This window comes from Tenrec ecaudatus, chromosome 7 (genome assembly GCF_050624435.1).
Source record: "Tenrec ecaudatus isolate mTenEca1 chromosome 7, mTenEca1.hap1, whole genome shotgun sequence".
Classification (NCBI taxonomy): Eukaryota; Metazoa; Chordata; class Mammalia; order Afrosoricida; family Tenrecidae; genus Tenrec; species Tenrec ecaudatus.
In genome coordinates, this window is record NC_134536.1 from 92,829,708 (window position 1) to 92,843,285 (window position 13,578).

A 13,578-nucleotide genomic window follows, 5' to 3' on the forward strand; every position below is an offset into this window, starting at 1 on the left:
AGAAGACTGATGGTGCCCGGGTACTGAGAGATAGCGTCTGGGAACTTAAAGGCTTGAAAGCAAACAAGCGGCCATCTGGCCCAGAAGCAACAAAGCCCACACGGAAGCAGCACACCAACATGGGTGATCATGAAGTGCAGAGGAGACCAGGTCTCAAACAACAAAGGCAGGGTGGGGGGGAATCACATCACCGTGAGTGAGGGGCAGTGCATGATGAGGACCCAATGCCCATCTGTAGACAGCTGGACATCCCTTGCAGAGGGGTAGTGGGGAGGAGATGAGTCATTCAGGGTTCAGTGTAACAACAATGAAACTCAAAACCTTCCTCTAGTTCCTGAACGCTTCCTCCCCTCCCAATTATCATGACCCCAATTTTACCTTGCGGACCTGGTTATACCAGAGGATGTACAGCAGTGCAATAGGGATCTGGAAACACAGGGAATCTAGGACGGTTGAACCCCTCAACACCAGCGGTGGGAGTGGCGACACTGGGAGGGAAGGGGGTGCAGAGAGGGGGAACCAATCTTGGAGATCTATGTGTAACCCCCTCTCTGGGAGATGGGCAAAGGGAAGGTGGGTGAGGGGAGACGCCGGGCAGTGTAAGATAAAATAATTATTTATAAACTATTAAGGGAGCAGGGGGAAGGGGTGAGTGGGGAGGGAGGGGGAGGAAAAAAAAGGTAAACCGAGCTGATTCCAGGAACCCAAGTGGAAAGCGAATTTTGAGAATGACGAGTGCAACGAATGTTTAAGGGTTCTTTGCTCAATTGGTGTATTATGGATTGTGATAAGAGTTGTATGAGCCTCAATAAAAAGATTTATTAAAAAAGAGAGTAATTTTAAAAAGCCTACTAATAAAGTTTATAATAAAAGCTTTCTAAATAAGTTTACTGACATTGAAACAAAATGCTAAAAAGATCTCTCTTTGATTGATAAAATAGAAAAAATCTTTAATGTAGTTCTCATGATATCACGTCAATAATGGTAACAGAATAGGACATTAAATTGCAGACATGTTTGATATAGCAAAATTAGCTGCCTATAAATTTTAGATTTACTTTTGGAATGAAGACTTTGGGAGGTTTACTCTTGTTTATATAAGTTTTGGGTTTTCTACCCAATTTTCACTCTCTCGTGAACTGCTAACCCTTACCAAGTATGAGCTTCAAGTGTCTTTTGCCACATAAGTGTCAAAGTTTAAGTATTAATATTAATAAACCAAACAATGTTCTTATGATTACAAAAATAAAACCTTTATAAATGAAAATAACATTTGCATGTTAAATGCTAGTTAATTATTTTATTTCCTGTAAGAATAAATATGTTTTGATCAGTATTTATATTTATAAATATGATTTTTTTCTAAAAGTGAAAGTATAATCACTGTAATCAATGGCAAATATTTAAGATATCCCAAGTATGAATTTTTTAAATGTTCAGAAATTTAAGTCTTCTCTCAGCAACCTAACAGTCCTGAAACTCCCATGATTCTGGTGATGAGAAGTTAATTTAAATATGAGGATTCGCTCCATTCCAGTATGCTTACCCCTTTATTCTAGGGTCATTCTTAGGTAGATCCAGACTAATTAAACACTTAGTTTTCAAAGGCGTAATGAATTATGCTAAACAAAATTATGTCCCTCCTGCTTTGTTGTACTCCAATGACACGCTGCTAAAATTAAAAGATTGTTTCCTTGATCAATGTTTCCAAATAATCATCGATTTTCTCCACAATGTTTTGATATCTTGCCATATATTCATTTTCATAGTAAGAATTGTAGCATCTGAAATTATTTAAAAGAGATCACTTGATGTTTAAATCTTCCTATAAATAATTTCTGCCACAATGAATTCCAACACATGTGACCTTATGGGTCAGAGAAGAAATATTCTATATGTTTTCCAAGACAGTAATCTTTATGAAATCTTATCTGTCTTCCACGGAGCAATTCGCATGTCAAACCACCAATTGCCCAGTGCTTAATTACTTGTGCTGCACAGGCTCTTTACAGAATTAAATAGAAGAAATAAACAAAAAGTCATTCATTAATGTAGACTCTTGGGTATAAAGGTAAAGGTTATACCAATTGGTGAATGGTGTAGCAATTTGAATTGGGCTTTTATTAGACCTGATTGGGATGGTTTAAATGAAATAGATAGAGAATTATTTGAAATCCATTTCTAAACCATGAGACAATGTATTCATTTTTCTCAAAGTCTTCTTTGAACTGCATAATTCAAAGGGAAATCACTTAGGAATAAAATGCCTGAATCTGAACGTTGAAATAAATATTGATTTCTACTTTATAGACTATTTTCTGCAAAAATATCACCATAGCACATGATACAGTGACAGTCATAGTAAGGAGAAAAATGCTTGTGTAGGGGGAGACTGTCACCAAAACAGAAATAAATTTTACTCACTTAGATTTTAACATCTGTCTAAAAGAGAACCCTTGACTTTAGGGGCAAAAACAACAAAAAATAATCAAAATACTGTGTGCAGTATGTACATCATTGAAAGCTGTCATCCAAATAGATAAAACCATGTGTGGTTATTTGGACACAGAGAAATCAACTTGTATTTTGGAGATGGCCCCACTTTCTGGCTAACAAATACCGATTATAGTGATTTTATTTAACATTTATTTCAGCTATGTGGAAGTTACACTGCTCTTTCTTCCCTCTAGGGACAAGGCAAATACAAAACAAAACATAAAGGTAACTTCATTGAGGATAGAAAGAATTATTTAGTATTTAGTATTTAGTATTCCTTTATTCTGACCTTAGGCTATATAGAATTCACAATTATTTCTTATTTAAATTAAGGTTATAATCTTTCTCAGAATTTATATAGATGTAATTCAGGAGTTGAGAAGATCAATTATTAGGTTGTCAACATAATGGATTGGCTCCAACCTTTCATTTTTTGTAAAATTTTTAGCGTCATTTAACATACTTTTCGCTTCTCATTTCCATACTAAACCCAATAATAAAAGTTTATTCTTAAATATTTACCATAGTTGTTAAATCCTTGCTTTTTTTAAAAGCTCTACAATAAATTTCAATTTCACAGACAAGATTAATATTAGAATTATCTTAGCTCATATATTCCATCAGTTCAATTAGTAAATATCAGATTTTATTTTAATAGCCGCTTAAAATGTTTCAGTGGCATTGAAAGAATATATCTTTCTTTTAAATAATTTTATTGGGGGCTCATAAAGCTATTATCACAATCCATACATACATCCATGTGTCATGCACATTTGTACATTTATTGCCATCATAATTTAAAAACTTTTTCTTTTTATTTGAGCCCTTGTTATCAGCTCCTGAAAGAATATATCTTATCTTTTAAAATATCTTATCTCCAAGTGTGTTCGTCTGGGTAGACTAGAGAAACAAATTCATAAACACACATGTGTATATAAGGGAGAGGTTTATTATATACAAGAGGAATTGAACGTTAGGGAAACATTCCCACTGAGTCCAGTCCAAGCCCATAAGTCTGACATTAGCCCATATGTCCGATATCAATTTATAAAGTCCTCTTCAGACTCACAAAACACATGCAATGAATCCAAAGGCAGGACAATCACAAGCCGGTGGGTAGAAAGTCTTTGGGTCCAGTGGTTCTGTAAGCATCTCAGCGCTGACAGGGGTCTCTCTGTGGCTTTTCTGGCTTCTGAAGTCTGGTTGCGTCCATGTGGCTTGTCTTCTGCAATGTCTCTCAGGGAGTAGGAGAGAGAGAGGAGAGAGGAGAGAGGAGAGAGGAGAGAGGAGAGAGGAGAGAGGAGAGAGGAGAGAGGAGAGAGGAGAGAGGAGAGAGGAGAGAGGAGAGAGGAGAGAGGAGAGAGGAGAGAGGAGAGAGGAGAGAGGAGAGAGGAGAGAGGAGAGAGGAGAGAGGAGAGAGGAGAGAGGAGAGAGGAGAGAGGAGAGAGGAGAGAGGAGAGAGGAGAGAGGAGAGAGGAGAGAGGAGAGAGGAGAGAGGAGAGAGGAGAGAGGAGAGAGGAGAGAGGAGGAGAGAGGAGAGAGGAGAGAGGAGAGAGGAGAGAGGAGAGAGGAGAGAGGAGAGAGAGAGAGAGAGAGAGAGAGAGAGAGAGAGAGAGAGACGAGAGAGAGAGACGAGAGAGAGAGACGAGAGAGAGAGAGAGAGAGAGGGAGAGAGGGAGAGAGGGAGAGAGGGAGAGAGAGGAGAGAGGAGAGAGGAGAGAGGAGAGAGGAGAGAGGAGAGAGGAGAGAGGAGAGAGGAGAGAGGAGAGAGGAGAGAGGAGAGAGGAGAGAGGAGAGAGAGAGAGAGAGAGAGAGAGAGAGAGAGAGAGAGACGAGAGAGAGAGACGAGAGAGAGAGACGAGAGAGAGAGAGAGAGAGAGGGAGAGAGGGAGAGAGGGAGAGAGGGAGAGAGAGGAGAGAGGAGAGAGGAGAGAGGAGAGAGGAGAGAGGAGAGAGGAGAGAGGAGAGAGGAGAGAGAGAGAGAGAGAGAGAGAGAGAGAGAGAGAGAGAGAGAGAGAGAGAGAGAGAGACGAGAGAGAGAGAGAGAGAGAGAGAGAGAGAGAGAGAGAGAGAGAGAGAGAGAGAGAGAGAGAGAGAGAGAGGTCTTTTGTCTACAGAGAGGAAGTCCCAGATTTCCCAGAATTCTCAGGAGAAGGCCATGCCCACACAGAAGTCTCATTGGCTATCTCCAGACTGACGGCCTAGACTCCACCCCTACACTCTTAATCCTTAAATTGACACTAGATTAGGGGACTACCGCAGCAAGGAATAATACAGAGGTTATATACCTCTACTTAGTAGAAGGAAGGCATATTTCTCTATGGAATGAGAGAAGTACAGGAATAAGATAAGCAAGGGTGAAAGATGGGATGAGATTTCCCAGTGGGGAAGTAAAGAATGGGACTGTGAAAAAAGCCCATTAGCTGTGAAGGAATAACATGTTGGATGTGAAGTTACTCCTTTGCTTGTCCTCTAGCTCTTTCTTCCCTTGCTAACATTTGATAATTTTCCATTGACCAATATTTCTAAGTTTACTCTTTGTATTTTCTCTGCTTATTATTTTCTCTATACTAAAAATGACTGTGCAGGACAGAGTAGAGCAGCCCCATAGAGTTCCCAAGGCTGTTAAGTTTAAAGGGTACAGACTGTTAACGTCTTTGATGGAGTGGCTGCAGGGCTCAAACCCTCAACCTTACACTTAGCATGCAGGTTCCTAACCACTTCATCTCTAGGGCTCTGCATTAGAGTTGACCCAGTGGCTATAGGTTTTATATATCTCAGTTGTCTCTAAAATGACTGTGGAAGCATTCAAAGTCTGAGGGAAGTATATCATTTATGTCAGATGTTTTCAGAAAGAACACAATCTATTTAAGAATTCTGGATTGCGACCCCTACACAGAAAGAGGATGAAAAGTAGCCAAATCTCCACGTGAGATATCTAATTACTTCCCTGTCTCAACAACATATGATATTTATAAAGTAAGCAGCCTCTTCTGAGTTCAAAAATTGATTATAATATTGAATGTACTTTTCTAATAGTCTCATTATTAGTAAAAATAATTAAAATTTATTGTTTCAAACATATATCTTAAGTGTAAATTACTAATCAATTTGCAATATTTTATGTCTAGGTGTTTTCATAGCACAAAATTTAAAAAGGGAAAATCCACTGGCTTTAAATTGTAAATCTCAACCTCTTGGAACTCATAAAATAGAGCTGATAAAAATTTACTTCATGTAATTGCTTTGATTATACAGTAAAATGTATGAAATTAGTTTGGATCTTCTAAGATGTTGCATAGCTGTCAAGCATTACTATCTGAAATTATGCCATTTGGCTTCAGTAATTGTCTTCAGTTATGACCTATGTATTTTAGTCATCTATGCTCAAATTTCATCTTCAAATTATGTGTATATTTTCTAAAGATAGATTTTCATAGAGAAATAATATCTCTGCTTACTACATTGACTAACGTTACCTCCTGAACTCTGGGGTTAGATAGACCTTAGTTTTGACCTGAAACTAATCAATTTTTAAACTTGGAATAATACTAGAATCTCTAACAATATTAGAACTTACAGCATAAAATATTAGAATGAATAAACAGTGTTTTTGCAGTTCATGATGAAAAGAGTGTATGTTATAACCTGGTGAAATAACAAGTATGAAAACCTCCTTTACATCATTTCTTTTTTAGCTTCTAAAAATATCCTTTTCTTCTTGGAGATTGCTGCCTTCCAAAGGTACACTCTATTTCTGCTTTCATCTTCTTCATGATCGATGCTCCCTGGCCTCCTGTCACACATGGAAAAATGGCAGTTCTAGAAAAACCCAATGGGGTACCTTCCCCATGCATAGATCTTGGCTCATTAGAAATCACACAATATAGAAAATGAATAGTCTTAACTTCAGTAGGGTTTCAGTATCAGAGGGAATTTTTAAAAGATAGCCTAACCAGCTTCCTTTCTCATTTTCCACAATAGGAACTTAAGAATATTTCGTACATCTTCCAATTTTCTCCTTCACTAACCTCATACCCAGAAGAAGATTTTACAGGAGTACAGAAGCAATCTGATGAGAATTACTTCAATGTCCCCTCCTTAAAATCACTTGGCTTTTTCTTCCTTTTTTTCTCATGTGACTGATATGCCTTCCTTTCTCTCTAAAAGTAGGTTTTCTTCCTGTTTTATGGATCCAAATTCATCTTCCAACACAAGGACCTTCATCCATTTTCCTTTTCTTAAATAAATCCTTAACCTCTGTCTGCCTCCTTGTTCATTGTCAGCATTATCTATACAGATCGGAATCGTTATCGTCTTTAAAGTAAAATCTAAAACGCTCCTTAGGCTGCACACCCTCCTCTAGTTTCTGCTATTATCTTCCTTTTCTAGAGAAATGGATCGCAAGGGTGACCACACTCACCTATCGCACTACCTCACCTCTGCCTCACTTTGAAGTCTGTTGATGCCTGGATTCCACATAGGCAATCTATTGAAACTATTGTCATCAAGAATCCAGAGAACCACCTGGATAAATTAACCTGCAGGAATTTTTCTTGACCTCCTTAGTTGATTATCCACTCGGGGGGTGCATAATTCTTTTGACTTTTGATTTACATGCCACATAGGCCTTCTATATTTTTCTTCTATTTTTTTCTGGTTCTTTATTTTCTACATATGGCTCTGTTTCTTCATTCTATTTCTTTTATCATAGAGTTGATGTCCATTCCTTGTTTTTACCTCCCATCTTTCCACTCGCTGGGTTCCAACACAAAGAGTAGGTAACATCACATTTAAGTCTATCCTATATTTCTTTGTTCAGTGTCAGACCTAAAAGCCCACTTGTTTCTTGGGCATGCCTTTTTAACATATCACATTCAACATACTTCTGTCAACCACAGTAATGTCTACTTTTGAAAAGCAAAACAAAATTAAAAAAATATATACACCCCTCATTCTTCTCCCATATTTGAATTCCAATGAAAGTTTAAGCTGTTTGCCAAAGCTGCATATGTAATCAACATCCTGGCTTCTAAACCTTCTTCAACCACTCTTCCTTCATTATTTCATTCATTTCTACACTCCAGGGATTAAGTCTCCTGAATCTTGCATCCAACTAGCTGCACCTCCGCTTTCTAATTCAAGTCTCATATTTCTCTCTCTCTCTGAGTAGTGGAAAGTAATTTTCCTGGTCTCCTTTTTTATGCTTTTGCTTCCTCCATCTTTCTCTTGTTCATACAGAAATCAGAGAGGACAATTCCAAAATGGAGATCTGATAGTGCCTCTCTGCTTCTTAAAATTCTAATGGCCTCCAATTGTGTTTAGAAAAATACATATATATTAAAATGGTATACATGGCTCTTTAGCTTTGTGCTTCACTCATTTTTTCATTATATAACAAGTGTGTAATGAAGGTCACTAAATGCCAAGCACTGTTCTAGGGTTTGGAGATTAAAAGGTACCCTTCTTTGGCATTTGGAAATTCTGAGCTAATCAGTGTATCCTGGCTCCAAGATGCAGAATTATTACTAATTATCATAATAAATTATGCTGCCAGTACACGTGGGGAGGCCTTTGCAGGTGCTCTTATTTCAGTGAAAGACTGTCTACTTATCATCCTTCCATTTAATTGGCTATTGGTCATCATTTAAACTCAGTTTACTTTTTAATTCCTCTGGGAGTTTATAAGGCCATTATGGTAGCTATGAGACTGAAAGTCTAAGAAAAATATATATTTGAGTTATAAATCACTAGTAAAGAAAGATTTATTGGACATGGAAAGAAATACAAAGAGAAAGGGTTTAGGTTAACTCTAAGATTTCTGGGTTGGTTAAAATGATATTACATTTAATGAAAAGAGGAATTTGGTGTGTTAATGGTAATTTTTAGATGTGATAAGATCTCCAATAAGAGAAAGTTTATATGTAAGTCTTAAAATGAGTAAAATGGCAGAAGTTGAATATTATGTGTTGATGGCATACATGGGAATGGTTGAAATACTCAAAGAAGGTTGTGTTTAAATTTTCTCCAGGAAATGCGAATTTTTAATGAAAAAATATCTTGGTTTTTTTTTTTTTGGTCCCCAACTCATTTTAGAAAATAAAAATTATGTAGTTAAAAATCAGCTCATATGAGACGTTGAGTATGCAATAGTTTTATATTTATAGTTTTCTAGTCTATTCACTCCCTGGGCTCCCATGGATACAGTTTCAGTCGTTTTATTTTGTCCTTTTGAAGGAGCTGTTCTCTCCTGACTATTGGTATGTTTTCTCGTTGCTTTTTTGTCATGATTTGTTATCATTGTGGAAAAAAGGGTGTTTGAATATTATAATGTGTCAGCTCTGGAACTCAGGTTCTTCCTTTCCTCCAGGATTATTAGTATTATTTGTGGAATTCTGTAATAATCTGTCTTGTCATTAATCTCCCTATTTTTGCAATGATTGTCCCCTAAAAGTGTGCAGATACTAAAGACACTGATCCTCAGAATATGCCTCACTAGTGTTTTAAAATCTAGTTTTTTACCTTCCAAAGAAGGCATTCTTCACATCCTTGCCAATTTCCTCTGAGCTGTGAGCCTCCTTCAACACTTAGGCGTACTTTACACTTAGAAATCAGTCCTCATTGAAAATATAGCATCTGCTCAGGGGTTGCTGTGTATGTGTACTTTCCTGAATAAGGGTGTGGCTTTTTCAAATTTTCTTGTACATGCAATGCCTCTGAAAGTTCTGTTTTGTAAAGAACCTCTCAGTCCAAGTTCTCCTTCAGTCTTTATTCAGGCGTGAATGCTACCATCTCTTCCAACTATGCTGCTTAAGTCTAAGTGGCTAAAGATCACCACAGCCTTTGGATGTTGCCATCATCCCCTCTGCCTCATGTGAGTTCTAGCCTAGGTAAAACCAAGATGCTGTGTCCTTAGCTACCTATGGTTTGGTGCCAGCCCACAGGAACCTTACGTTCCACGGAGCAGAACACTCCCCAGGCCTGCGTCTTCCTCACACTTGTTCTGTTTCACCCTGTGTCGCAGTCACGTCAATCCGATCACCTGGAGGGTTTTTCTTTTCTTCTTCTTCTTTTGGGCCGACCTCTCCTTTAAAACCAAGATGGGATTGCTTCTTCAGGCAGAACAGACCATTGATCTCCAGGAATGTCTGCTCCCCTCACTGCAGAGGCTGCGCTCGGACTCCCCTCCCCTTTCTCAGAGCTCTTCTGCAACTGCCAGTGGGTCATACACGCGCTGACAAGGGCGACACGGCAGGCAGCAGGAAGGCAATGCCTTTCTCCCATCTACCAGCCGCTTCGGTCTGGACTTCGTACTCTTTTGATTGCCAAACTCCGTCGACTGGTTTTCTGAGTGTTTACAAAGTTGATTTCACCATTGTCTTACTGTTTTTCGTGGTGACTCTAGAGGGGTAATTGAAGTATAGAACTCTCTGCCAGGAAGTCACTATTGTTTATAGTTTTAAGCTGGTTTTGTTAGTTTGCTTCAATGTTTTGAAATTTATTTAAAAATTGTATTTCTAAATATATATGAACATATATTTAATAAATCCTGGTGGCAGAGTGGTTATAGCGATTGGCTAAAAGCGGAAAGGTAGTTGGCTTCTTCACAGATGAAAGATATAGTAGTCTGCTTTCTTGGAGACCTATCACACAGTTCTAATGTAACCGACAGCATTGATGTGAGTCCGAATCAATTTTATAGCAATGGGTATGGGGGATAGATAAAAAGATATAAATACAAATATGAACACAAATACAAATATGGATAAAATATAAATGGAAATATAAACATACAGGTACAGATGCAAAACTTACTTCACAGATAAATGAATAAAGCATTTTGTACTTATAAAACGGTTTTGTATTTGTAAAAGCTGCCCTTTTTTAGTAGAACTTGGCAAGCTTTCTAGATTTAAATGTATATATTTCTCTTAGTGGTGTGGAAAAGAACACTGTTATAGTTATAGAAATACCCACCTAAATACAACATTCATTATCTGTAACCTTTCCGAAAATGAATTCTCTCCAGTCTATTCCTGATGGTGATGTGGAAACAAAGCACAAGAATGATATATTTGACTAAATTTACAAAAAAATAAAATAAAAATAAATTTACAAAAAATATAATTTGTACATGTTCTTACTACCAAAGCTCTATATTACAAATACATTATCAAGAACAAAAGGATGTTAGCATTTATTTAACAGGTCTTCCAATTAGTTCCTGTTCAACCATTCTGGAATTCCAATGAGAAACTGCAGAAGTTGGTAATTCAATTTATAAGGTTTCAGCCATGATATTTTAATATCTAATTAAGTAAAATGTTGAATTTTAAAAATATGACATTGCATGGATCATACATTAACAATAAATTCATAGTAAATCAAAGTCATTACTATTTTATAGTGGAGAATAAATAACTATCTAACTTACATGACCTTGTCCAAAGATTTCTTAAGTATAACAATTTGTACTCTCAAAATGTATTTTTCAAACGACAATAAATAGAAAGTGCACTTGTAACTCATGAAGTGCCTTCCCCAACTGTCATTGAAGCTTCAACACTGCTTCAGAGTGTGTTTTAAAATTACCTTAGATATTCAACTTTTCATATTAAAACAAAAGTAGATTGTTTCTTCCCTGAATAGGATATGTCAGAGCATTTGTGTGTCATATAGTAAAAAAAAAGTGCCAACTTTTTAATAATATATGCTTTTTAACAGTTTTTTCCAAGTATGTAAATTTTTAAAATTATGAATTAAATAGAAAGCTGGGGATTGAAAAAACTGAGCTATTTTTAAGATTGTATAGTTCTTAGTATTTTAAAAAATAGGTACTGTAGATGTGTATGGCATAATGTTTTATAAATAGCTATCAAAAAGTTACTATTTACTCTGCCAGTGGGAAGAGTAAAATGAAATGATTTCGGCCTAGCGCGGGCTGCTGGGATTCCATCTGTAAACTGCGGGTATTTGGAAAAAGCCAATTAGAGACTGCAGTTAGCATGATGCTGACAGAGCTCTTCCCTCGTTGACTCCCTTGCCTTCTGCGTTCACAGGCTTGGCTGACTTGCCTGATGTTGAACTCTGTAGTGCCAATTAAATGCCAACTAGCTGAAAAAACCAAGAAGGGGGCTGTGTTAATGGGTCAAGGGCATTATATGCTTAGGTTTCCTCTTGTAGTTTTTTTAAATAGTGATGTTGTGTACACACATTAGACTGGCTCCTTTAATGATCCAAGCACTTCTTTGTTATCTATTAACTTGTTTCATTTCTATAGCATGCCAAGAAGGTAATGAAGGAGGAGATTGCTATCAATCTTACATCATGCGTGGGAAAGCTATTTTGTAACTGCAGTATCTTACACATGATACCTTTAAGACATTTTTTTATGAATGAAAACAATGAAGACAGTTAGTAAATGAATGGCTGCAAGTGGATATTGCTCGAATGATGGGAATGCAGACCAACTGATTTTTCCCTTCATTATTTATAACCTTTTGATGGCGATTACTCGTAGGTGAAGCTAGAGCAGTTAGGGCAGGGAAAAAGGGACAGGGCATTTTCTAGAGAACCAACATATATGGCTCAATAAAGCAGTCTAAGAGATTTACTGAGTGACACAGCCATTAAGAGAATACACATTACACTGTCACGTTTTTCTTGACAAATTTCTGAAAATTATGATGTACAAAGTGTTTCCAATGCTGTGGTTTAAATGATCATGAAGTGAAATATGATGATAATCTGACCCAGTGTGGATCAATAATCCTGCGGAAAGTGTTCTATATTTTATTAGTAAATTCAGACTCGCCTTCTATTCCGTAGTCTGGTTCCATACCACCTACGTATTGAAGGCTCATTAACCATGAACTCATTTTGTGGTTGCTTCAAAAGATAGCTTCCTATAACAGAGAAACTGAGTTCTCAGGCGAAAATTGGCATGGAATCATCTTTTCCTCCTGTCTAAGTCTTAAACCTTCCATTTTTGTATGTTTTCTTCTTTTAATGAGGCATTTGAGAAGGTAACTGAAGAGGAACTTTGGTTTTGTGTTGTTTCCTCTGTTTTTAACGCTTCTTGCACAGATGGGAGGGTCCTGTAGAGAAATACGATGAGGTTGTTGGACGCCTCCACACAGCTCCGGCCCTCGGTGAGCCTACCTACACACAGCGGCAGGAAATACTGCCCGGTTCTGCACCATGTTCCCATTGCTGTGTTTAAGTCCATCCTTTCAGCCCCTGTGTCCATCCATCTTTTGGGGGATCTTCCTCTTTGTAGCTGATCCTCCACTTTACCAAGCAGCATGTCTTTTTCCAGGGGCTGCCCTTTTCTGGTAAAATGTCCAAAGTACGTGATACATGATACCAAGTCTCACCATTCCGGCTTCCAAAGAAGCTTAGGGTTTTATACATCTAAAGATAGATCTGTTTGTTCTTCTGGGAGTTTGTGGTATCTTCAATATTCTTTGCCAAGACCACAACTCAAGTACATCAATTCTTCTGTAGATATTAATTATGAAAGGGCATACTATTTACTAAACATTTATACTTCATAACTACTCTGGTCCTACCAAGAGCTTGACATGTACTTTCTCACATGGAGACATTAAGAAACTAGACCTACATTAGCAGGAGTTAGTGCAGAACTGGAATCTCTATTTGTGTAGCTTCAAACCATTATGATTTTGCCTCTTTCCGCTCAATGTAAGCTAAGAAGCTCGGGAAGAATCTAGATAATGTAGGTTCCATCATATGGCTGGTAAAAGGAAACTGATTTAATTTAACAGGTATGATATGTTAAATTTTAATAACATACTAAAATAAAAATGCATACTACTATTGTGATTTAGTCTGTATTATTTGTCAATTCCAATGGGAATTTTTGCTCTATTAGCCATGGCAGCACCGTGCCTTAGGCACTGGGTGACTAGCCACAAGGTCAATAATGCAAGTCCATGAGCCATTCTGGTAGAGAAAGATGAAGTAATATTCATTCATAAAGATTTACTGTCTCAAAACCTAGGGCTATACAAGTCAGAATCAACTTGATGGCTACATGTTTCTCTCTTATTTTTAATTTTG